This window comes from Dermochelys coriacea, chromosome 28, assembly GCF_009764565.3.
Source record: "Dermochelys coriacea isolate rDerCor1 chromosome 28, rDerCor1.pri.v4, whole genome shotgun sequence".
Taxonomy (NCBI): domain Eukaryota; kingdom Metazoa; phylum Chordata; order Testudines; family Dermochelyidae; genus Dermochelys; species Dermochelys coriacea.
In genome coordinates, this window is record NC_050095.1 from 4,273,686 (window position 1) to 4,300,439 (window position 26,754).

At 48.4% G+C, this 26,754-nt stretch overlaps 1 protein-coding gene across 6 annotated transcripts in view; it reads left to right on the plus strand.

The window, feature by feature from the left end:
* Positions 1-26,754, plus strand: part of LOC119849376 (zinc finger protein 420-like) — a 3,142,523-nt gene that overhangs the window by 1,603,804 nt on the left and 1,511,965 nt on the right. The window lies entirely within an intron of this gene.

Genomic DNA, 26,754 nt, shown 5'->3' on the forward strand with positions numbered 1-26,754 from the left:
CAGGCTGGGAGTCTCCATGTGCTGCTACCCCAGGCACTGCCCTGCGCTTCCATTGGCTGCAGGGGCTTGGGTCAGGACACAGACGCACACTGCCCAGGGGCTGCAGAGAGGGGCTGGCAGCAACATGGAGGGAGGAAGCTGCACTGCCAGTGGTGAGTGGGGGCCCCAGGCTGTTTAAATGGCCCAAGGGATGTGTGGGATGTTATACAGACAAAACTGCACAGGATTGTTTCAGGGGACAAGACAAGATGTCACGTTTATTATAATAACACAATTTGACTTATGACCAATAACTAATAGCTAATACCTGTGCACGCGCACACACACACCAAATGTTCTGCAGCTTCTAGATAGTTACCAGTCCTGAATGTAGCCTCATAGCTTGTGGTGGCTAACTGGCCAGGAAAGCCAGGCACAGGGAAGAACTGGATCTCTGTTGGGCATGCACCGATGCCCTTCCATGTTGGCAGCAGAATGTGACCCTCCAAAGTCTTCCATCTCACCCATCCTTTTTGTAGGCTTTAGTTTGAATCCAGAGCCTATAGGTCTGGCTGTGTCACGCCGCCTCTGGGTTCAGTGTGACTGATCACCCGTCAATTGCAGACATGGCTTTCAGCCTAGGACTTGGCTTTGATGTTTCTTCAATTGTACTTTTAAGGGTGGACTCTTCTTGCTTTGTCAGGGCTGTTGTCTGCATTTTCAGCCGTTGGTGTTTACACTTTATTTCATCAGGACAGGCTGGGGCTGGAGGTTGATTCCATCATCCATCCATACCTCATTCACACATCTAAACTAAACTAATAAGATTACAGCAGGGTTTTGCAAAAATGAAGCAAGCATTTTAAAATGGAGTTTGGGTTACAACATGGACAAGTGTAAGAATGGCAAACAGTGAACAGAAGTTACACTGATTCAACATTGTAAGTTTCAGTGATTTAAGCAGCAATTGGATTGAAAGTGAAACTCAATTAGCCAGTTATTAGGGTACCTGGTTTTATGAATGAATGTAGTTTCATTCATAAAACTTTATTTATGAAGTTATATTAATAAAGTGAACAATTAAAAACAATTTCATTGATCAGTTCTACAGGGAGGGACCCAGCAGCAGAAGGCAGGGCTGAGGGAGAGAAACGGCCCCCAAACATTGCTGGAGCCAGGCCCTGGGCCAGGAATATTACTAGTGCCCAGGCATCATGGTTCCATAGGACTCGCCAACCATGCCGGGGGTGTATATACCAAGACAGTTTTTATATATCTTATCTGTATAGTCCTCTCCAACAGATAGGTCAGTACTAGAACTCTAATCCTCCCCCTATTGCCTGGATCTTCTATGACTGGGGGAGTGCACACCTGAATGATTGATCACTTTATACGTGAGGTATACCGTTTAGCAATATTTAGCAGTATGTTCAACAATCACAGTGTACGTCTTCACCCATTTGCAATTCTCCACCAAGAATTTTATGCTTCTAAGAAGCACACAGGATCATTTTCAGGGGAAAAGGCAATATGCTGTGTTTATTGAAGATGCAACAATTACTATATGCATTCAGTCACACCACACACAAAGACACTGTCCCGCCAGTCGATGTTGTAACCAGTCCAGAATCTGGAACAATCTAGCAGCCAGCAAGGTTGATCACGGGTAGGGAGGAGCCAGGTTCCGTTGGTCATGACATGATGCTCCGGACCAGTCTTGGCAGGACGAACCCAAAGTTTCATGGCAAGGCCCCCTGTTTATATACTGATTTTCCTTCATTGAGACCAATGACTTTTGTGCTGTCATGCTGTAATCAATTGTTGTTTGATGAGTGTTTATTTTCTTAAATTGTCCTTCTCATCCTTTATCTTGTTCTTTCATCAAGTCCCTCAGGGAGTTATCCTGGCTGGTTTTGATCACAGCCGTCTTGTCCCCATTAATAGGTGCCAGTCTCATCTTTGGAGTCATCAATCTGCCCTCCTCTGACTTTTCACTAGGGCCGTGTTGCAGCCTTCTGGTGCCCTTGTGTCTGTCTCCAGTTCCTCCCTCATACATCTGGTTCAGTGATGGCCTTCACACTTACCTCTTAACACACATATTCCTCATTCACACACACAAAACAGAATTAATTTACACAGGACATTTTGAACAGGAATATCAAATTGCAATGCAAAAGAAAACAATCATGGCATTCTTTTACTTATTTTAAAATGCTAAACCAACAACAAATTGGTGACCCCCAAAGGTCTGTTACTGCCTTGAAATCAATCCAGACACAGATTCTGGTTGATGTATCTCTACCCAATGGCCCATTAGGCATTCCTTTCTGTTATTCAAAAAGGATGACTGGCAGGATATGATCAGATCATACACATACATTTAATACATGCTACATTCTTATTCTTTATCCTTCATTCTAAATTATATAAAATACAAACATAAAATCCTATTACCAGATTTTGGAGGAGTTGAGTTCCTGATTTTTATTTGACCTCTCCAGCACTTTTTTTCGTTGGCCTTCCCCTTTCCATCCCTCTTTAAAGTTTCTGTTTCTATCACAGCAGGTGATGCAATGGTATGTGAGAAAGAAGAGCAGAATTCTCAGCAGGGAAATCTTGAGCAAGTGGACAAAGACAGAACACTATCACAAAGATCGAAAACGAACATGTCTAGGAGTCATGAGCAGGGAAAATCCTGTGAGATTCAGCACAGACCAGAAAGAGAGCAGGGAAACCAGCCAGGGGAGAAAGTGTGTAAATTAATTTCATGTCAGGGAACTCGGAAGGACCTCAAGGAAAACACAACAGAGCAGGAAATCCTCAAGGGAAAGAGAAACAATACATGCACTGAGTGTGGGAAAAACTTACATCACGACTCAGCCCTTATAAACGATCAGAGAAGCCACACAGGTAAGAAACCCTGTGAATGCAGTGAGTGTGGGAAAACCTTCAGTTGCAGCTCGGCCCTTATTAGGCATCAGAGAATCCACACAGGGGAGAGGCCCTATGAATGCAGTGAGTGCGGGAAAACCTTCAATCACAGTTCGCACCTTATTAGGCATCAGAGAATCCACACAGGGGAGAGGCCCTATAAATGCAGTGAGTGTGGGAAAAGCTTCACTACCAGCTCAGCCCTTTCTGAACATCAGAGAATCCACACAGGGGAGAGGCCCTACGAATGCCATGAGTGTGGGAAAAACTTCATTACCAGTTCAGCCCTTTCTGAACATCAGAGAATCCACACAGGGGAGAGGCCCTATGAATGCCGTGAATGTGGGAAAAGCTTCATTACCAACTCAGCCCTTTTTCAACATCAGAGAATCCACACAGGTGAGAGGCCCTATAAATGCAGTGAGTGTGGGAAAAACTTCACTACCAGCTCAGCCCTTTCTGAACATCAGAAAATCCACACCGGTGTGAGACCCTATGAATGCCATGAGTGTGGGAAAGCCTTCAATCGCAGCTCTACACTTATTAGACATCAGCGAATCCACACAGGGGAGAGGCCCTATGAATGCAGTAAGTGTGGGAAAACCTTCAAACACAGTTCACATGTTATTAGGCATCAGAGAATCCACACAGGAGCGAGGCTTTATGAACGCAGTGAGTGTGGGAAAAGCTTCACTAGCAGTTTAGCCTTTTCTGAATATCAGAGAAACCACACAGACGAGAGGCCATATGAATGCCATGAGTGTGGGAATGTTAGACATCAGAGAATCTGCAAGGGAGATCAACACCATAAAAACCTCTAGGGCTATCCATACTTTTATTTTCCTTTAATACTTTTCCTGATTCTCACATAGTAACTTCTCATAGACATTAAGGTCAGAAGGGACCATTATGATCATCTAGTCCGATCTCCTGCACAACGCAGGCCACAGAATCTCAGCCACCCACACTTTTAAAGCTGTTTGAACTGTTTGCAGCACCGTTATCCCTTAGCTTGTCCAGATGACTGGCCCATTTTTATCTTTTACAGTTCGCCCTGTTTTGAGGTTGACACATTGGTTCTTTCTGTCAACTGAATTGTCCCATGAGTAATTCAAGTGTGCCCTTCCTATCATGGAACCAGGAAGCATCACATTTATACCATTCCTCCTATTACAGTTACTGCTAGAGTCACCAGTGACACAAATTGTATCATTGCCAGTTGTTCTCACATTGCTCTGGGTTGTGCTGAAGAGCAGTTATATTGGGAACTTCAAAAATTATATTTAAATGAAGAGGAGCAGGGGACCAGAAAAAAGTGTCACTTCAGAGAGATCTCTCAAGCTGGACTTTATTAGACCAGCTCCCGCAAGCAGCAGCAGCTATGTTGGCAGGTGAAGCTCTCCTCCTGATAAAAAGAAGAGGAGTACTTTTGGCACCTTAGAGACTGACAAATTTATTTGAGCATAAGCTTTCATGAGCTACAGCTCACTTCATCGGATGCATTCATTGGGTTGGGGTTTTTTTGGTTCCCCCCCACACACACACACTGAATGCATCCGTTGAAGTGAGCTGTAGCTCATGAAAGCTTATGCTCAAATAAATTTGTTAGTCTCTAAGGTGCCACAAGTTCTCCTTTTCTTTTTGTGAATACAGACTAACATGGCTGCTACTCTGAAACCTCTCTTCCTTATGTAGCGCTATCTACACAGAGGGTTTGGACTGTGTTACTATGTTGCTCAGAGGTGTGGCTTTTACACAGTCCTTAGCAATATACGTTTACTGATAAATGTCTTTAGTGTAGACCAGACAGTTTTATCTTGTGTTTTATGCATTTATATCACTTCTCCTCTAGCTTCTCCTACTTTGAAAGATTAAAAGTGTGAAAAGAGAGGTATTTTTCCTCATGATGCAAACATTCCCACATAGGAGACTCCTTCATCTACACACATGGCAGAAGACCCAGAGATATATGAACTCACAGAAGTAGTTGGGAGCTATGTTGGGACAAACCACAACTTGATCCGAGGTTCAGTTGTTGGCAAATGGGGATTAAAAGATAACTAACGTATATGATGAAAATTTGTGGTCTTTGAATATGTTGTTGTTTCCAATGACAATGAAATTATAGGTAAAGTTAGCTAAAGAGTAAGAGACTAATTGTGTGATAATCTGAATTATTTTGGGAAACTGAAAGTTGTTTGTGTTTGTGTTAGCCTTACAGCAAATGATGGTTAATCTTGAAGTTAATTTGATTTAATTTACCCCCTGTAGTGTAAGGAGTTCTGGTAGAAAACCTCACTCCAAAGGCTGGGGTTGGAGAATGTGTTTCCTTTCTCTACTTTTTGTGCTTGCCTTTCTGTTGTATCAGGGTGTGACTGTATAGCTCAGTGCATGTGTGACAAAAGCTCATTGGTGCCAATTAGCAAAGGGATCACTGTTATTCACAAGCAACTCCTGTTTCAGTCCTGACCAACTTGCCTCAGCTAATACACTGATTTTATGATATTTATCCAGGAAGCATAGCATTGAGAACTCTACTGAAAGCTTGTAAATTATTGTTACTCCTAATCACTGCTAGATGTGTATGAGTCATATTTAAGGAGTAATGTAAGTACATGGAAAATTATACCCATATGGTATTTTCATGAAAGGGAGTCACCCCGGTCATAGATCTTGATGGGGACGGCCCATTCCAGTGGGAGGGAATTGTCACCAGTTCCTTGCTAACCAGTTATGTGATGTATTGCTCCATTGTCAACCTTTGCACCAACCCAGAAAAGCCAATAGAAAACCATCAAAGACAAACTATAGACATCGAAATCCTGTGGAAGTGAAAAGGACAATATGACAATGAGGAAATCGTCCTTTCTGTGAATAAAGACAAAAGACTGATTCAGTTTATAACAGGATTGAGAAAAACACTCTGGGTCCATTCACAAAAGGAGATCCCTAACAACCAGTTGTGCTTCATGTAAGGCAGGGCCCTGACTCCTAGAAACTAGCAATCACTGCAATAGACTGAAGTGTGAGGTGAGAATCTACTTAGATAGGAAAAAATAACTATTAAAAAGTGTAGGTTGCATTTTATCATTTTGTTGGTAATGGTTGGTTTCCATCAATCACATTTGTTTCTGTTTAAATCTCTATCCCTTGTTAAATAAATTTCTGTTTGTTCAATAACTGTACTCAAGTGCTGTGTGATGCAGTAGAAGTGGTCTACAATAAAACTGTTAACCTGGGATATACCATTCCTTCAGGAAGCTAGGATCTGCAATTTCTCTGAATATCTGGTGATCGGGGCTGGATGCCAGAGGGGGACACATTGAAGGAACTCAGGATTTAGGGTGCCTCTGTTGGCAACTGGCAGGGATGCTGAAGCTCAGAGGAGGGTGCTTGAGTGCCTGACAGGCTGAGTATCAGAGGGGTAGCCATGTTAGTCTATAAAGTGCCACAGGACTCTTTGCCGCTTTTATAGATCCAGACTAACAGATGTATTCACCCACAAAAGCGTATGCTCCAATACATCTGTTACTCTATAAAGTGCCACAGGACTCTTTGCCGCTTTGACAGGCTGAGTGAGTTTGGTCATTAACATCCAGCTGCCAAATGCAAAAATTCCTCTTACTAGTGGCAGGTGGCAACAAGGAGACTCACAGCCCTCAGCAGCCTGAGAAGAGTCACATTGTTCATCTATGTTGATCCACCTGTCAAATTCACACAGGGAAAGCACCCTATAGCATAGTTCTGTGAATCAGAATAGTCCTAAAACTGCCCTATGAAATCATGGAACATGTGCTCCCCTCTGTGAAAGCATGTCAGGAATCCAAGTGCTGGAGGGTAGGGATTGGGTCCAGAATGATCTAGACAAATTGCAGGATTGGGCCAAAAGAAATCTGAATAAGTTCAAGAAGAAGAGCAGAGCCCTGCACTTAGGACAGAAGAATCCCATGCACTGCTACAGGTTGTGGATCGACTGGCTAAGCATGAGTTCTTCAGAAAAGGACCTGGGGATTACAGTGGATGAGAAGCTGGATATGAATCAGCCGTGTGCCCTTGCTGCCAAGAAGGCTAACAGCATATGGGACTGCATTAGTAGGAGCATTGCCAGCCGATAGAGAGAAGTGATTATTCCCCTCTATTTTGCACTTCTGAGGCCGTACTGCGTCCGGTTTTGGGCTTCCCGCTACAGAAAGGATGTGGACAAATTAGCAAGAGTCCTGCAGATGGCAATGAAAATGATTAGGGGACTGGGGTACGTGATTTCTAAGGAGAGGCTGAGGAAACTGGACTTATTTAGACTGGAGAAAAGAAGAGTGAGGGAGGATTTGATAGCAGCCTTCAACTACCTGAAGGGGGGTTCCAAAGAGGATGGACCTAAGCTGTTCTCAGTGGTCTGACCCAGTACGGCTGTTCTTACGTTTTATGTACAGGAATGAGGCATAAAGCAGAAATGGAGGGAAGGACTCTAAATTTAAATCAGTTTTAGAGTGAAATGCGTTCAAACACAATGAGACTCGATGTATGGAAGAAATAACAAGTGATCCCCAGCTCCTTCCCCCAAGTCTTATGTGGGGATTAGCTACCAACAGCTGCGACTGCTGCTCTGAGGGGAGCGGTATAAGCTGTCTGCCTATGGATGCAGCCCATCAACTGGTTCTCATGGGTGAGTTGCTGGGCAGGGATGCTGCACCAGCTGGGGTCTGAAGTATGAACAGGGATGTAATGACTCTACACTGGCCTTCAGGGGGTTGAGGATGCTGAGGCAGTGGAATTGAAGCATCACAGTCGTCAAGATTCAAAGCTTCTTCGGGGTGGGGGTGGGGATTTTTAGTGCATCCCCTTAACTACTCGCCTACGACAACCTTGCAGCTTTCTCATTGCACTGTGGTTGTGTTCTCTGTGGAAAGGATCTCCAGCAACTGGTATTTCCAGCTGCATTAAAGAGTCATAAAAGAGAAGGAAAAGTTAATGTCTTAGAAAAGTCTGTGTGTGTGTTAGATAGGTGGGAGGGTTTCCAGAAATCCGTTTGCTCCAGTCTCTTTTCTCTGGGATTTCCTTTAGAAAAAGCTGAAGCAGGGAGCCAACTATCTGCCCTCTCTGAAGGTCAAAATCAGGATTTTTAGATTGAGACTGCGCAGTTGGCAGTGTGTCAGAGAAGGCTGTGAAAGGCTTGTGGCTAAGTGCATGTAAGATCAGCAGTGACTGGGGCAGGGAAGGAGCCAGGGGGATGCTGGAAGAAGCAGGGAGCTCTGGTGCCCAGACTCCTTTCCTGGCAGCTTTCTGAGCAGCAAACAAACCAACTCCCCTCCCAATGAACAATCCACCTGCGATTAAGAGCAGCACTGAGGGGCTTTCTCTTTGCCACTTCTGCTGGGGTGGGCAGACATCCTGGAGGCTTTTATAGAAGAGAACTGAGAACTTAGTTGGGAAAACCAGTTTGCAAACAGGAAACTCAGGTTTAAACTAATTTATTATAATATTAAATATTCTTCTTCAAGTGATTGCTCATGTGCATTCCACAATAGGTGTGTGTGCTCGCCACATGCACCTGTGCTGGAATTTTTTCCCTTAGCAGTACCCGTAGGGGAGCGTCCATAGCGACCCTTGGAGTGGTGCCGCCATGGCACGGTATAAGGCGGTGCTGCGCACTCCTCCTACCCTCAGTTCCTTCTTGACACTAGTGAAGGTCCTTCAGAACAGCTCTGCTGCAGCTTTCCCTCTTTGGACGTCGTTTAGTTCCAAGTTAGTACCTGTAGTTACCAAAAAAGAGTAGTACTAGTGTAGTTAGGATAGTTAAGTGTGCCCACATCAGGGCATGCCCCACACCCTTGGGTTTAAGTCGTGCAACACTTGTAAAAGGACTTATGCCCATGAGTGATCCTCATGCGGACTGTTTACGCAGTCTGGGGAAAACCCACCTCAGCGACCGCTGCAAAATTTCCAGATCCTTTAAGCCTCGGACCAAGAAGGAGCGGGACATACGGCTCTGAGCCTTGACCCTGACACCGCTGCAGCATTCCAAGTCAGCACCGAGCACTGTGGCACCAGTGCGCAGTGACCCAGCGGTGCCCTCCACCAGTTGGCCCTGCTCCCTGTCTCCGGGGAACTCTAAGAAGATGAAGAAGAGGTCTTCCCCACCTAGGCACTGGGGCGAAGCTGGTGGAGGGACTAGACCTGAGTTGGGCAGCTCTCGATCCCCATCAGTCTCACGGCCTCCAACTGAAGTCAAGCAGAATAGCCCAGCCCGCTCTGAGCCGATCTCCCCGGATGCCAGTGGCCACATTCGGGTGCCATTCATGCCGGAGGCCCTGCAGGCGGTTCGAGACGTTTTGTCTCTACTGGTACTGGTTGTACCAAAACCAGTGGCTCCCCGGTCCAGAGACCAGCCAGCGCTTGGACCTCCACTGTCGCTGCCCAGATGGTACTGCTCACAGTTGAGGGAAGGTTCCCGACACTGTTCTCCACACAATGACCATCCCACTCGCAGCCCACACTGATCCCCATCGGTCCCCACCAGGTTGTCTGGCTCAGTGCTGAGGATCAGGAGTTGCAAGCACCACTCCACCTCGAGGGAACGCAGACCTCATGATCAGAGCATGCCCCACTGGGACCAGGGCAGACGGCACCAGAGGACACTGACTCTGAGAAGCTATTGTAGCCCCTTGCGGTACGGACGTCGATGCCTCTCCTGTTCTTCATCCGCTCGAGGTCCCCACCACAGCATCATTCCTACAGCCCAGGTGTAGGTCGCTGGTACCATGCCATTGCGGATCTGCCTGTTGGAGCCGTTCGCGGAGCAGCCACTGCAGATGGTACTTCCACTCCTCCATACTGGGATCTCAGTCTCGGCACTGCTCGTGACGCCGCCACTTGTACTCATCCCGGGATAGCAGTAGATTGTATGCCAACCCAGCCTGCCTTCGAAGTCAACAGCAGTGGCACCGGGCTTCCTGCCCAGCACCATGGTACCAATGCGCCCTGTGGGTCCCGATGCAGCCCATGGTTGTGCCTCGTTCGGTAGCCAGAGCCTCAGAAAGGCCCTCAGCCTCCCTCTCTCAGCCCCCCAGAAAGGGGTCAGTGGAGCGCTCATCCCCAGTCCTGGAATTAGAAGGGGATTGAGTGGTGGGACCTGCAGCACCGGTGGGAATGCAGAACACTACACCCTCATCTTCATCCTCCCCGGATGAGGCTATCGTGGCTCCTCCTCATCCTGTCCAGCCGGAGGACTCTCAGCCCACCAGGAACTTTTAAAAGGGTGGCCTCAAGCCTCAACCTTCAAACTGAGGAGGTGGAGGAATCCTCAGACTCCCTTTTCGATGCCCTTTTGGCTACAGTGCCCACCAGGGTGGCTTTGAGATTCCATGAAGGGGTGGCAAAGATCTCAAATGCCCTGCGGCAGACCCCAGCTTTCTTGCTCCCCCATGTCTAAGAGGGCAGAATGGAAGTATTTTGTACCTTCCAAGAGGCATGAGTATCTATATACTCGCCCCGCCCTCAACTCGCTAGTGCTTGAGGTGGTCAACCATAAGCAGCATCAGGGCCAACCCCTAAGAATAAGGACTTGAGGAGACTAGATTTATTTGGTAGAAAGATTTATTCATCCTCGAGCTTCCAGCCAAGGGTGACGAACCACCAAGCCCTGCTGGGCAGATATGACTTCAGCTTGTGGGGCTCAATGCCCAAATTGACAAACTTCCTGCAGGAGTGTGATAAAAAGAAGTTTAAGCAGGGCCGGTGCAAGGATATTTTGCTCCCTAGGCGAAACTTCCACCTTGCGCGCCCCCCCTGCCCACATATTGGTTCATTGAGGGGCAAATCCCAATGAGCCTTTATAGACCCAAAGGGCCAGCTGTGTCCAGGGACTGCTCCCCAGACCAGGTTCCCCGCCTCCCATCCCCCGCCTCCCATCCCCCTGAACACCCATGGAGGATGCACAGGCCCCCTGCGAGCCCCCACCCCGAGTCCACTCACTGGCTTTGCCAGGCTTGGGCTGCTGCAGCAGCTCGGCAGGGAGGAGCTGCCCTCCAGAAGTACCGGAGAGCAGAGCATCCTGCTTGTGGCAGCAGCAAGCCCCAGCCATGGAGGAGCCAGCACGGCGCAGGGGGGTGGCAACCATGCAAAGGCAGCAGTGCCGCAAGCAGGGCACAGCCGTGCCTCCCGTCCTCCTGCCCAGGCTGCGGCCTGGCACCCTCCCCGGGGGCTCCTGCAGGCTGCAGTGGATGCATGCCAGTGCCGGCCCCCATGTGCCCTCCTGCTTCCGCCATGCCTAGGGTTACCATATTTCAACAATCAAAAAAGAGGACATGGGGGGGGAGAGCCCTGCCCTAGCCCTGCCCCCATCCACTCTCTCCCATTTCCCACCCCTGACTGCCCCCCTCAGAACTCCCAACCCCCCCTGCCCCTTGTCCACTTACTGCCCCCTCCTGGGACCCCTGCCCTTAACTGACCCCCCAAACCCCACCCCCATCTAAGCCTCCCTGTTCCTTGTCCCCTGACTTCCCCAACCCTTATCCACATATCCCGCTCCCAGATTGACCCCTGGGACTCCCATACCCTATCCAACCACTCCCTGCCCCCCAACAGGACCCCCAGAACTCCCGACCCAACTAATCCCCCCTGCTCCCTGTCCCCTGACTGCTCTGATCCCTCTCCACACCACCCCCTGACAGGTCCCCGCAGAACTCCCGACCCATCCAACCCTCCCCCTTCTCCCTGACTGCCCCCCGGCCAGGACTCCCCTTACCATGCCCGTGCCGGTCAGACGCTGGCTCCACGTGGAGGCAAAATACACGGCTGGACTGCCGCGTGCACAGCCCCTCCCCTGCAGAGTGCTGAGTCAGTGAGAGGGGCAGCGGTGGCTCACATGCCCAGGAGCTGCAGAACCTGAGCTCTGTGCAGGGGAATCCGGGGGGCACGCCTGCCCGGGCTGCTGGCGGCGGCCCCTGTGCGTCCCCGGCTCCTCCCTCGCCACTCCCGGACTCTGTGGCTCCCTGGAGTGTGAGCTGCCACCACCCCTCCCAGAGCAGACTCAGGGCCCCACGCCCCAGTGGCAGTGGCAGCTCACGTGCCCAGGAGCCGCAGAGCCAGAGCGTGGCGAGGAGGGAGCCAGGGGGTGCAAGGGGAATGCCGCCCGTATGCATCTGCTGTAGCCTCCAGGAGCCCCCGGGGGGGTGCTGGGCCACAGCATAGGCAGGAGGGGCGGGAGGCACGGATGCATCCTGCTAGCGGCACTGCCTCCTTTGCCAGGCTGCTTCCCCCTGCACCGCGCCGGCTCCTGCATGGCTGGGGCTTGCCGCCCCTGCAAGCCGACGCTCTGGCTCTCCAGTGCCTCTGGAAGGCGGCTCCTCCCTGCCGAGCCAGGACACCACTTTTTGGTGCCCCCAACCATTTGGCGTCTTAGGAGACTGCCTAGTTTGCCTAGTGGTTGCAGCAGCCCTGAGTTTAAGGCTTTGGTCGAGATGGTCATAGCTGCCACCAGGATGGTCCTTCAGGCAGCCTCAGACACTGTGGATATGACTGCAAGATCTATGGCCTCTACGGTGTCCATGAGGAGAGTGTCATGGCTGCTGTTATCAGGGTTGTCCAGCGAGGTGCAGAACTCCTTGCAGGACCTCCCATTCGACGGCACGGCCCTGTTCATGGAACAGGCATAAAGTAACACTTTCTTAAGGACTCCCACACGACATTAAAGACTTGGTCTCTATGTCCCGGCCCCGGCCGGGACCAAATTCAAACCACAGCAGGCCCCCAGTCTGGCCATCCACTGCAGATAAGAGCCCCCTTATAAAAAGTCAAAGGACTATAAAAAGCGCCGACAATGGCAATCGCAGCCTCCGCCCCAGGGCTCTAAGGGCAAGTGGGTGGGTAAGTGCCTGGTTTGATGGGATGCCTGGGAATGACTTACCAGTTTGTACCAGAGGTCCGCCTGACCTTCCCTTCTGTTCCCGAGATTGTGTTAGCCTCCCTCCAGGTGGTCCACCCCAGAGAACATGCTCTAAGGGTCTCGTTCAGGGGTCAGCTCCTGACTGTAGTGTTGGTGTCCGATGCTTTGGACTTGGGGTGGGAAGCCCATGTGGGAAACCTCCAGACCCAAGGTCTGTGGTCCGCACAGGAACGTGCCCTGCACAAAAATGTCAAGGAGCTCGGAGCGGTCCGTCTAGCCTGCGTGGCCTTTTGCTCGTGCCTAGCAGGCAGAGTGGTCAGGGTTCTCATGGAAAACACAGCCTTGATGTTCTACATCAACAGGCAAAGCAGGGCCTGCTCCTCAGCCTTCTGCCAGGAAGCCCTCAGGCTGTGAGATTTCTGTATAGCCCATGATAGCAACTTGGAAGCCAACCATTTACAGGGTGTCTGAAACTCTCAGGCCGAGCCGGGAGTTCTCCTCTCAGCATGAATGGTCACTGTACATGGAGGTGGTGCACAGGATTTTCTGAACGTGGGGCACTCCCCAAGTGGACTTCTTTGCGACCAGGGAGAATCACCTCTGTACCCGTTTCTGCTCCAGGGGAGGGCTGGGCATGGGCGTGATCTTCTGTCCTGGTCTGGTCAGCTTTTCTATGCCTTTCCCCCGATTCTGCTGATTGGCCAGGTCTTGCCAGATAAAGACAGAGGATTGTCCTTCTGATCACCCTGGTGTGCCCAGACAGCACTGGTACAGGACTCTCACAAGCTTGGCAGCTGCCATGCCGTGGCCGTTGCCAACCAGCCTGGACCTTCTCGCCCAGGACCAAGGTCACCTTCTCCACCCCAACCTAGCAGCCCTCCACTTCACGGCGTGGTTGCTCAGTGGTTAGGCCAGGAGGAGAGGACTTGCTCGAAGGGAATCGTCCTCCATGCATCAGGCCTACCTGGAAAAATGGTCTCGGTTTTCCTAGTGGGGTGTCTCACCAGTGGCTACCCTGATCCAGCTTATACTGGATTGCCTCCATCTCTGTCAAGGTGCATTTGGCAGCCATATCGGCCTTTCACCTGCTGGTACAGGGCTGCACCATATTCTCTCATGCCATGACCAGTTGATTCCTTAAGGGCTTGGATCACCTTTTCCCTTATGTTTGACCCTCGGTCCCTCAGAGGGACCTGAACTTGGTCTAGCCAGGCTAATGGACCTCCATTTGAGCAACTTGCTACATGCTCCTGGTCCTACCTCTCATGGATAGTAACCTTTCTTGTGGCAATCATGTCTGCTAGGAGTGTTTTGGAGCTCCGGGCCCTGACCTCCAAACCCCCATACATGGTATTCCATAAGGATAAGGTCCTGCTCCGCCTGCACCCGTTGTTCCTCCTAAGGTGGTCCCTGCCTTATATGGACCAGGACATTTCCTGCTGGTGCTCTGTCCCAAGCCCCACATGTCCAGTGAGGAGCACCGCCTTCACATGCTAGATGTAAGATGGGCTCTGGCTTTTTACTTAAAGCATAAAAAACCGTTCAGGAATTCTTTGCAGCTGTTCATTGCCATGGCCGAGTGCATGAAAGCTTGGCCGATCTCCACTCAGCTGCTCTCCAATTGGATCACTTCATGTATCCCTACTTGTTACGATCTGGTGGGAGTTCCACCGCCACCGATTGTGAGGGCACACTTGACCAGGGCACAAGCCTCGTCGGCTGCCTTTCTGGCTCACATCCCTATTCAGGACATTTGTAGGGCTGCCACATGGTCTTCAGTCCACATGTTCATCTTGCATTATGCAATCATCTCCCAGATTAGGGAGGACGCCATGTTCGGCAGAGCAGTGCTCCATCCTGAGTGTCTGTGCACTCCTACCCACCTCCAACAGATATAGCTTGGAATCACTTATGGTGGAATGCACATGAGCAATCACTCGAAGAAGAAAAGAAAATTATTTTTTCCATAACTGGCGTTCTTTGAGATGTGTTGCTCATGTCCATTCACCTTGCCCTCCTTCCCCTCCATTGGAGTTGTCTGGCAAGAAGGTGGGGGTGGGGAGAACGTGCAGCACCCCTTATACTGCACCATGGCAGCGCCACTCCAAGGGTTGCTAGGGGCACCCCCTATGGGTAGTGCTAAGAGAAAAACTTCCAACTCTGGTGCACGTGGCGAACATGCACACCTATTGTGGAATGGACATGAGCATCACATCTTGAAGAACACCGGTTATGGAAAAGGTAACTGTCTTATTCTTCAATTCTAGTGTCAGAATCAATACAATTGCTTCAGCCTGATAGTTTCCCAAAGGGTAAACTTCACTTCTCTCCAACGGGAGTTGAGAGGCAAGGTGGGTGAGGGTAAGAGCTTGTAGTGGACCAACCTCTGTTAGTGAAAGAGACAAGCTTTGGAGCTAACCCAGAACACTTTTTCAGTTCTGTGTAGCCCGAAAGGTCGTCTCTTCAATAAAGAGTGGTTAGGACATAAGAACAGTCATACTGCGTCAGACCAGTTCATCTAGCCCACTATTCTATCTTCTAACAGTGGCCAATGCCAGGCACCCCAGAGGGAAAAAAGAGAACAGGGAATCATCAAGTGATCCATCCCCTGTTGCCCTTTCCTAGCTTCTAGCAAACAGATGCTAGGGACACCATCCCGGCCCATCCTAGCAAATAGCCATGGATGGACCTATCCTCCATGCATGGTTTTAGTTCTTTTTTGAACCCTGTTCTAGTCTTGGCCTTCAAAAATCCTCTGGCAAAGAGTTCCCCAGGTTAACTGTGCATTGTGTGAGCACCATGGCCCCTGTGGAGCTGCCCTTCTCCTTCTTCTTCTGATCTCATCTTTCATTGACAAGCATTTTTTCTATTTAGCATCAGAATCATCCCAAACTAGCGGCCCTCACCTCCTGTCCCCTAAAAAGACACTGTCCCCTGTCTTGTGTAAATCATGACTTCTCTCCTCTCTCAGCACTGACTGTCCCTCCGTGTCCTTGCTCCTCAGTCTGTGCTGATTGAACCCTTCCTTCCACTCCCGAAGGAGTCTCCCTTCTTGTTGATCATCAAGCAGCCTAGTAAACAGGAATCTTAAAGTACCCAGGTGATTTGGGAGGAGAAACCCACCTTCAGACCTTCCATGGAGTTGGCACTTCTCCCTCACTGAGCAGGATTGAAATTCATGCAGGGAGATTGCTGGGCCACATCCCAGCTGGGCATGAGCAAAGCAGCAGGAGAACCTGGAGATTGAACCTAGAGCTTCATACATTCAAACCATGCTGTTTTCCACTGAGCTACACCAGCAGCCAAGTTAGGCTTCCTAGGTGCTACACTCAGAGACCTCCTGTTCCCAGAGCATCCAGTGGCCTATAAGCTTCATGGGAAGCCCATTCCCCTCTCTCAGGGTGAATCATGCTCTCCTGGAGGTTGCTGGCTCATAGGGGTCACTTTGCAGCAGGACCAGATTCTATATGTGGGAGAGAGAGAGTTTGCCCTGGACTTGGTGCAGAGATACACTCAGCCCTCTCCCCTGCATTTGGTGGGGGGTGCTGCAATCCCCTCCTGGAAGGTAATGGTGGTAGGGAGCACTGTGAGCAGCTCAACACCTGATCCTGGTGGTAGTAGTGGTGTGGAGAGCTCCAGGTGTTTCTAGTTTCTACTATATCCACCTATCTGTAAAGTCCAGCTTTCCCCAGCACATTCATCGTGGTTCAATTGGATCACAATTTCCATGGCTGTACAGCAAAAAATTACTCCCAGTTTCCCTTCTATCTACAGCATGATTAGCCTCTATCAGTGGTTAATGAGGTGGATCTAGTTGTAGATTGTTATTCATTCCCCACCTGGACAATTCAGACAGTCCATTTCCTACTCAAATCCCCAGCACCTCCGTGATCCCAGAAGCAGGGGTTGGGTTTTCCCTGAGGCCCTGAGATTTTCAGGGTCCTTTTATCCCTCAGCCTCGAGTGAACTCAGCTTTTCCCCCATCCCAGACATTACATGAAATAACAACAGCAGCATAAAGAAAGAGAGGAGGGAACATCTCACTACCAGGGCTGAATGTTCCCAGACCCCTCTGTTTCTCCATTGTTTCGACTGCAGAAGAGAAAGTTTCCTTGGAATTTGACACCCTGCTTTGCACAAGGGACAGAGAAAGATCTTGCTGTTCATGCACCTGTGCAAAGAAAATTGTGCTTCTGTATGCGAGAGAGGCAGGAAATGGCCCCATGGGGGGACAATATCCTCAGGATTAAGAGCAAAGCACTCAGGGTGAGAAGGGATTTAACTCCACTCATCTGGGATGAACAAATTCTCTTCCATGAACACATTGTGAACTTGTGACATTGATCCAGACTCGTGGGGTTCCGGCTGCTTTAATTCTTCGTAAAAACATGAACTTGATTCCAAGGGAGAGAGGAGAAGCCTGCTGACTTTAATCGCAGGCTGGGGTCTCCTGGATGGGTGTAAACTTCCTTTGCCGCTACCAGAGGACAGCTGCTACTGGAGACACCCAGGCCTGGGATGAAAGGGGAATGTTGCATGGACTTTACCATAGATGCCCCATCCTGCTTCTCAGAGCCCACAGGAGAGAATCTAGAGAAGGGCGAGTCATTTCTCACCTGCATTCTCAGGAGTAGCCAATAGCCATCCTTGAACAGACTCCCAGGAGAGCAACCACGGCAGTTCTGCGGAGAGCTCTGGCTCCTAAGAGATCCAGCGAGGAGAGGGAGCGCTGGGGGCTCAGCAATTTTACAGTGGGGGGGAGGGCCAGACAAGTGGGGCTCTCACAGGTGGCTTTGCCAGTGGGGAGGCTCTAGGTCACATGTTGGGGTGGGGTCACTAGAGAGTACAGAATGCGGGGCTGGTTAAAATGAAACTGCACAAAAAAACCTCCCATTTTGCTCCAGATAAAGGCCCCACTTTGGTCTCTCCCTGTTTCATGAAAATCTCCATCTCTACCCCTCTCTTCCATGGGTATTTTCATGGGTTTCTTCCTTTTTTCATGGTCTCATACAAATATTTTTGCCATGGGAATGATCAACTACATTTAAAAGGAGAAAAACAATCAAACAACACATCTGCATCTCCTGCACCAGGCATGGTGTGGTGTCTGAATTTTTCTACTGGCAGGCGGCGTCATCCCTACATTTACTTCACATCAGGCCCAGGGCTTGCACCCAAACTTGGGGCTGGGGCAGAACGGAGCTTCACTGTCAGCGAGGGGGACGGGTGGGGAGCAAGGGGTCTGGAGTATTTTAATCCTTTATGTATTTATTTTTTTGAGGATCAAATGAATGCAGCTTCCACTCCTCGGACTCTCCCCAGGAAATAACATTTCTGTGCAAAGTACCCAGAACTTTTAATAAGAAGAAGTTAAATAAAATGGCCACATGATGGTGCAAGAACTTAAGGAATGAGAAGCCATGTGTTTCTTCAAAGTGCATTGTGCTGAAAAGGGAGGTTTTTCTCTTTGAAGCCTAGGGCCCCCCTACTCTAACCCAGTAGGCCCCACTCATCCAGGAATAGAACCCAGGGTCCTGGTTCCCAGATCCCCTCCTGTAGCCCACTAGAGCCCTGTGACAAAGAAAGAGCTCAGAGACCCCTGCACTATCCCCTCACCTTCCTGACTGTGCTGCCCTTGAAACCCAATGGAGTTTCCTTGGGCAGTTTTGAATCTTGCTCCCAGGAAGGGTGTAATTTTAGGTGGAGGTCCCAAATAGTGCAATGAATCATCCAGAAGGGGCAGTAGGTATCACTGTAGGAGCCAATGAAATAATCATAGCAATGTACTTCAGGGAAACATTTATTAATGTAGGTTTCAGAGTAGCAGCCGTGTTAGTCTGTATTCGCAAAAAGAAAAGGAGGACTTGTGGCACCTTAGAGACTAACAAATTTCTGTAGCTCACGAAAGCTTATGCTCAAATAAATTTGTTAGTCTCTAAGGTGCCACAAGTACTCCTTTTATTTATTAATGTAGCGTGAATGAAAGGTAAGACTCCGATAGTGTCAGCGTCACAATGGAAGGCATTGTGATTGTTTTAAATTTGTCATCCAAATCTAGCTATCGCCTAGTTTCAAGCTGTTTTCTTACCGTTGCTCATTATCTGAGAAAGGGAGAGAGAGTGAGTAATAAAGAAAAACAGAGACCTAGCGACTGAAGCAAACATTTCTTTGCACCTTGTCAGTTATTTGGGTACAAACTCATCCACTACCCACTGTCTCTCCTGGGCTCCATGCGGAGGAAGAGCTCAGCTGTCAGTGGGACTTGGCGAGCTCGGGACATTACTCTGAGCTGCTCGAAGATTTAGGTGAGACCCACCTACACATGGAAACAAGGCCAAGGCTGCTGTAACCCATCTTGCATCTGTGGCTGTTGTAGCAATGGGGCAGAGTACTAAGCATAATATGGCCACGGCTGGTCACAGGAGGATTTCTGTGTGACAGGATCTTTGGGGTACAACCTGGAACTGTGGGACCACTGTGCTCCATTAACTCTCCAGCCTGGGGCTGTCTCTTACAATGCTGTGCTAGTGGCAAGCAGCAAAACCCCTCCGCGTTGTGTGATCACTCAGCCAACAACATGCAGCGACACACCCAACTAAGTTGCATGAATCCTGTATAAGCCACTCATGAATTCTACAGAGAGAGTCACCAGCAAACCTCCCCAGGCCTTAGCCTTGCACCTCAGAAATGCACCGTCTTTCACCGCACAAGACCTTCTCTTGAACAGTACAAGCTCATTAATTAGTTCGCCACTCCATCAAAAGAAAATGGACGTGCACCAGCTTTTGTAAAGTGAGCAGCTTTCCCAAGCACTTTGGACAAACTCACTAGTAAGTTAAAACATTAAAATAAGTTACTAACTACAGAAAGATAGATTATAGGTGTTAGGCACAGAGGTCAAAGTTTGTTACAGAACAAATAAAAATAGAATCAGTCTAAATTTTAACTTGGACAAACTAAGCAAGAATTGGACCAAACAGCTTTTTTCACCCCACTGGATGTTCCAGGCAATTTACAGTTTTTCATACACAGCTGAATCCTCTCAGCCTGGGACAAATCTCCCCAGTTCAAAGTCTTTGTCTTCCAGACAATCTCCAGGTGTTGAGATGGGGGAACAGAGAGGCCAAGTGGTGGTTTCATCGACCCTCATTTATATTTTTTCTCCAGGTGCTAAAAAGATCCTTGCTATGATGCTGGGTTTAGATAGCCCCCAATATGACTATGGCTGGCCACAAAGTCTCTCTTGTTGCAGTGAAGCAGGTTTACTGCTCAAATTCTACATTTCACAATTTCCAGACCGGGGAATGTCCAAAAAGAGCATTTCTAATAGGCAGTTGTATGAATGGCACAAAACATGCACAGAAGTCCTGTGGAGGTGGGGTGAGAATTCATAATATTTGAGGATCTTTTGGGAAAAGAGACTTTACTGAGAAGGTTTGTCTCTGTTCTTTTTTCACATGTTGGTATATTTAGAAGAATCACTAATTATTTTTCTAATGTATTAATTAAACCCTAATATTATTTAATCAATCATAAACATTAGCGTCACCTGGATTCTCTCTCGGCTAGCAAGAACTAACTGAATTTTACAGCTTTCTGGAAAAGTGAGGGAGACAGTGAATTTGGGGAATTCAATCACTGTGTTTGTGGGTGGACGTTTTACACTGACATCTCTGCATAAATAACATCCAAAGGGAATGTCTAAACTACAGAATTATGTCAATCTAATAGTATTAAATCGCTTCTGTTTGTGCACAAGTGCGCAACCTCAGCCATCTGTGGCTGCCGGAAGGTCCAGCTACTTGGGGTTGTTCTGCACTCTGTGGGGTGAGGAGTCAGCTGGGAAAAGGGGCAAACTAAGGGAGTTTGTCTTTGAATTGCAGGGACTTTGTCAGCAGGAGGCTGTATGTCTCATGCTGTGGATGACAGTGGGCTCTGAGATGGGGTAGCATCAGCAGGGGGTGAGTAAAAATGAAATTGCAAAACCTTTCCCTGTGCTGGAGGAAAAGCCTCTCATCAATCCCCTAAACTCCCCACCATGAAAATCTCCACCCCTGCCATGGCTAAGGCTGCGATTCTGTCACGGAGGTTGCACAAGTCACGGATTCTGTGATTTTCCTTGACCTCCGTGAGTTCTGCAGCTGCAGCAGCCGGTCTGGCTGACCCCCAGGCTGCTTGAGCAGCTGGCCCCATGGCCAGCAGCTGGGACACCCTGTGGCCAGCTGCACCGACTGTTACTGGAGAGGCTCCAGGGCCACCCACACCAGCCGCTGTTCGGGTGGCCCTGGCAGCTCTCCCCAGGCAGTGCCGGAGCAGCAGACGATGCAGCTGGCCCTGGGAAGTGCCTGAGTAGCGGCCCTGGGGGTGGCCCTGGGAAGCACCCAAGCAGCAGCTGGTTCAGCTTGTCCCAGGGAGCACCCAAGCAATGAGCCTGGGGGCTGCCCCAGGGCCAAACCACGCCAGCCACTCCTTGGGCAGCCCCAGGCACCTGGCCCCAGGGAGTGCCCAAGCAGTGGCTGGTGTGGCTGGCCCGGGGAGCACCCGAGCAGCGATCATGAGGATGGCCCCAGAGAGACCTGAATAATAGTCCCGAGGTGCCCCAGGGACCTCCTGAGCAGCAGCGGTCCAGGGGGTGGCCGGAGCAGTGACCCCAGAGGCCATCTGGAGAGTGGTACCTGGGTCCTCACAGCAACAGCCCCAAGGCAGGGGCAGGGGCCCCCCAGAGCACTCGGGCCCCAGAGCAGAGATCTAGTAATGGGTATTTATAGGAAAAGTCATGGACAGTTCACGGGCTGTGAATTTTTGGTTGTTGCCTGTGACCAGTCTATGACATTTACTAAAAATATCCATGGCTAAATCTTAGCCTTAGCCAAGGGACTCAGAGACTCCCATGCAGGTTTCTAACTTTTCCAATTTTTCCTTGACCTCGTACAAACCCTTTTCCCATCAAAATTATCAAGGTCATTTAAAATGAGAGAAACAAAACAAAATAAATCAAAGCCAAAGTAACCCCAACCACTCTCCCTATGGAAACAGTTTCCTGAATTTATCGACTGAAATTCTGAGGTGATAAAACAAAGCCCTTTCTTAGCCAGAGCACAGACCTTGACCTCCCGTGCTACACGTAAGACTTCTGCTACTGAACCACCAATGCTCTAGCTCCTGTTGTGAGACATTTCCAGCTACTCACTACTGCTGCTATTCCAGGGGGTCAGTTATTGACTCCGGGAAACATTTTTCTTACCCTGGTTCCATGTGTCACTGGCTTCTCTAGCAAAGTCCCCTCCATGTCCCTATGGTGCAGACATCCTCCTTCACATCAAGCTAGAACCGAAGAACTCTTTCCTTTTCCCCACTTGTTTAAAGGGGAGACCTCTAAAAGTGCTCTCTGTGCTACTGCCCATGGCTAAGCAAAGAGAACAGACCCCAGATTCCCACTGTGCTTTGGGAGGCAGGTTTGCTGTTTGATTTCTGTATTTTAGATGACTCCAAGCCTGGGCATTGAGATTATTTACCAGATTCTCTGGCACTGCCACTTTAATGGGGTCCCAGCTGTGATGGCCGAGTGTTTAAACTGTTGGCCTGGAAATCCCATGGGTTTCTCCTGCTCAGGATTTAATCCTGCTCCCCGTATGAACTGCCTTTAAGCCACAGTTTCTAACCAGAGCATACCTCTATACACACTCCGGTGACACTCTCAATTCCCTTCCCATCCAAAGTAAACCCTGTTCTTCTACTTTCATAGAGATGCCTGGGATCTTACCTCACACTCTGTCCCAGAGGTCTCGGGCAAATTCTCAGCTCCCAAAGCCTCTGCCACTTACCTACAGCCCCACAACTTAACCTGAACCCAGGCTGCTGCTCCTCTCTAGAGAGTGTGAAAGGAGCTGAGGCAGTGCAGGAGCCTCCCCTGGGGCCTGAGGCTTTGGGGGGGACAGATTGTCTGAGACATCCGAGTGTTGGGAACCATGCGCCCGCCGCCTAAATCAGGTGACTGTTCCAGCCCTGAGTCTAAGCTGCTGGGATCCCCCCCACAGAACAGGGTGCCCCAGATTACAGCCTGAAAAGACTAGAAAAGACTGAAAAGCATGTGAAACTAACTCCTGTTCTCCCTGCATCACAACTGGGCGGTGGAACGAGCCCTCCATTGCCGCAGGGTATGTGAGTATCATGCCATAGCACCATGCAGCCATTAATGGCATCAGCATTTCTACCAGAACCATTGTCCCAGGCACAAAACCCCAAAAGGACCATGCTGGACTATTTACACCATCACTGCAGATGTGCAGCATGTCCAGTTGCAGCTGGGAAACCAGGGCTTGCTGGTAGCTCAGGGTCTGTCTCCATTCCCTGTCCAGCCCTGGAAATTTATACCACTAAACACTGCACTGGTGGACAAGTGAAATCAGTCACAAAGTCCTCTTTCGTCAGCCCTGGAAATTCATTTAAACTTATGCTTGGACTCAGAGAATTAAACAAATGTGTCTGTGAAAAGAGGGGAGTCGAGTTCAATCCCTTGTCACCATCAATGTGCAAACCAGGAGCCTGTTGCTTTGCATTCCTGATGTTGTATCACCATCATGTGGCCATTCTGTCTCAGTCCCTTTAATTAAAAATTTGTTTTTTTTCATTGAAACAATATTTTCCTCATAGAGAAACAGGAGCAGACTAATCTACAAAGGGAAGGTGATACCAAGGAAGTTCTGGGGGAGAGAAGGGAACATTTTCAGCATCACTAAATCAATGTGTTGTGCCTCACACACACACACAGAGAAAATAAACCTATTAATTTGAGCTCCAGTTCACAGCATGAAATAAACAATTTTATGTTCAGTGAGTTGTGTTCATTTAAATAATATGAAAAATATGTTTTGGGCAATGCATGAAAACCTCATGGCATTGAACAACCCACTTGATATAGTTAATGTACTAGATAATATTTAAAGAAGTTAAGAAAGATGTGCTTATAAATTCATGTTTTGCCTTTTACACACACACAAGACACAGCAGAAACTGAATTATTTGAGCTACTAAAACTTCCACTTTCTCACAGCATTTTAGTTCTCAAGTTGTTTTAATTTGCTTATTTTTTTGGAACTGGAAATGGGGAAAGTGTACTTCGAAATCAGTGGAATTACCTCCGTGAGGTAATTATTATTAGTCTCATTATTTGTCACTAACAATAGCTTTGTTAATACAGAGTTAACTTTGACTGTGACTATCTCTTACCCTTCCAGAACATCGAATTTGGTAAAACTCAAACGCTGGAAAAACAGCGAATACAGAGCAACGGTACATGCCAGATAACCTTAACTCTGTCCTCTAGAAGAAAATCCCTGCTAGCATATGAGGGGAAAAAAAAGGTTTGTGGACAAATTACAGCGACTTCCCAAGAGTTTGTTTCTTCGGTAATTAATTGATCCTGGCCCCATAAATAATAGCTGATTTTATGCGCAGTAACTTAAAGTTTCTATTGTGCTCGTGTCTGACAGTGGAATTTACTATTTTTATCCCAACACATTTAAAAGAGAAACTGCTTTACAAAAGCTCCTTTATTTTAGATTATACAAACAGGCCACTTCCTCCACCTATTTCAAGGAGATGGTATTATCCTGACCCACAGGGATGTTAAAATAACATGCTCAAGATCACACATTCCTTAGGAGAAAATGAAGGGAGAAAAAAACAAAACCACCAAACCCTTGCTGTTTCTACCCAAGTGATCAATTAGACCAGAAAGTGAGATTGGAGAAGTAAGACTGTGCAATTAACTATCGGGTACTACACTAACTCTGCAATTACTTAGATGCAGACACAACCAGCTCTATGGTTGGTAAACTTACAGAGACTCTGCTCCTGATTATGAACTAGAAGCACATTACCTTTAAACAGCTGCCATTTGAATGCATCTGAAAGTTAGAAGGAACAACAATCTGTGTTAAAGGAAGATTGCCATTTATTAGAGCCGCAATTTATATTGTGTGCACAAAGAGAGATTTGAATGTGTAACTAGTAGTTTGGTAAATCTACACCATTACCCTCTGATCCCACTGAGGGCTACCAAAAGAAACTACAGCATTTGTTCAAGAAACTCCCTGAAAAAGCACAAGAACAAAACTGCAAAGACACACCCCTGGAACCTCGACCAGGGGTATTCTATCTGCTACCCAAGATCCATAAACCTGGAAATCCTGGACGCCCCATCATCTCAGGCATTGGCACCCTGACAGCAGGATTGTCTGCCTATGTAGACTCCCTCCTCAGGCCCTATGCTATCAGCACTCCCACCTATCTTCGAGACACCACTGACTTCCTAAGGAAACTACAATCCGACGGTGATCTTTCCGAAGACACCATCCGAGCCACTATGGATGTAGAAGCCTCTACACCAACCTTCCACACAGAGATGGACTACAAGCCCTCAGGAACAGTATCCCCGATAATGTCACGGCTAACCTGGTGGCTGAACTTTGTGACTGTCCTCACTTACAACTATTTCACATTTGGGGACAATGTATACCTTCAAATCAGCGGCACTGCGATGGGTACCCGCATGGCCCCACAGTATGCCAACATTTTTATGGCTGACTTAGAACAACGCTTCCTCAGCGCTCGTCCCCTAATGCCCCTACTCTACTTGCGCCACATTGATGACATCTTCATCATCTGGACCCATGGAAAAGAAGCCCTTGAGGAATTCCACTATGATTTCAACAATTTCCATCCCGCCATCAACCTCAGCCTGGACCAGTCCACACAAGAGATCCACTTCCTGGACACTACGGTGCTAATAAGCGATGGTCACATAAACACCACCCTATACCGGAAACCTACTGACTGCTATTCCTACCTACATGCTTCCAGCTTTCATCCAGACCACACCATACAATCCATTGTCTACAGCCAAGCTCTACGATACAACTGCATTTGCTCCAACCCCTCAGACAGAGACAAACACCTATAAGATCTCTATCAAACGTCCTTACAACTACAATACCCACCTGCTGAAGTGAAGAAACAGATTGACAGAGCCAGAAGAGTACCCAGAAGTCACCTACTACAGGACAGGCCCAACAAAAAAAATAACAGAATAACCACTAGCCACCACCTTCAGCCCCCAACTAAAACCTCTCCAACGCATTATCAAGGATCTACAACCTATCCTGAAGGACGACCCATCACTCTCACAGATCTTGGGAGACAGGCCAGTCCTTGCTTACAGACAGCCCCCCAACCTGAAGCAAATACTCACCAGCAACCACATGCCACACAACAGAACCACTAACCCAGGAACCTATCCTTGCAACAAAGCCCGTTGCCAACTCTGTCCACATATCTATTCAGGGGACACCATCATAGGGCCTAATCACATCAGCCACACTATCAGAGGCTCGTTCACCTGCGCATCTACCAATGTGATCTATGCCATCATGTGCCAGCAATGCCCCTCTGCCATGTACATTGGCCAAACTGGACAGTCTCTACGTAAAAGAATAAATGGACACAAATCAGACGTCAAGAATTATAACATTCAAAAACCAGTTGGAGAACACTTCAATCTCTCCAGTCACTCGATTACAGACCTAAAAGTTGCAATTCTTCAACAAAAAAACTTCAAAAATAAACTCCAACGAGAGACTGCTGAATTAGAATTAATTTGCAAACTGGATACAATTAACTTAGGCTTGAATAAAGACTAGGAGTGGATGGGTCATTACACAAAGTAAAACTATTTCCCCATGTTTATTGCCCTCCACCCACCCACTGTTCCTCAGACTGCTGGAAATGGCCCACCTTGATTATCACTACAAAAGGTTCCTCTCCCCCTCCCCCCCCGCTCTCCTGCTGGTAATAGCTCACCTTCCCTGATCACTCTCGTTACAGTGTGTATGGTAACACCCATTGTTTCATGTTCTCTGTGTATATAAATCTCCCCACTGTATTTTCCACTGCATGCATCC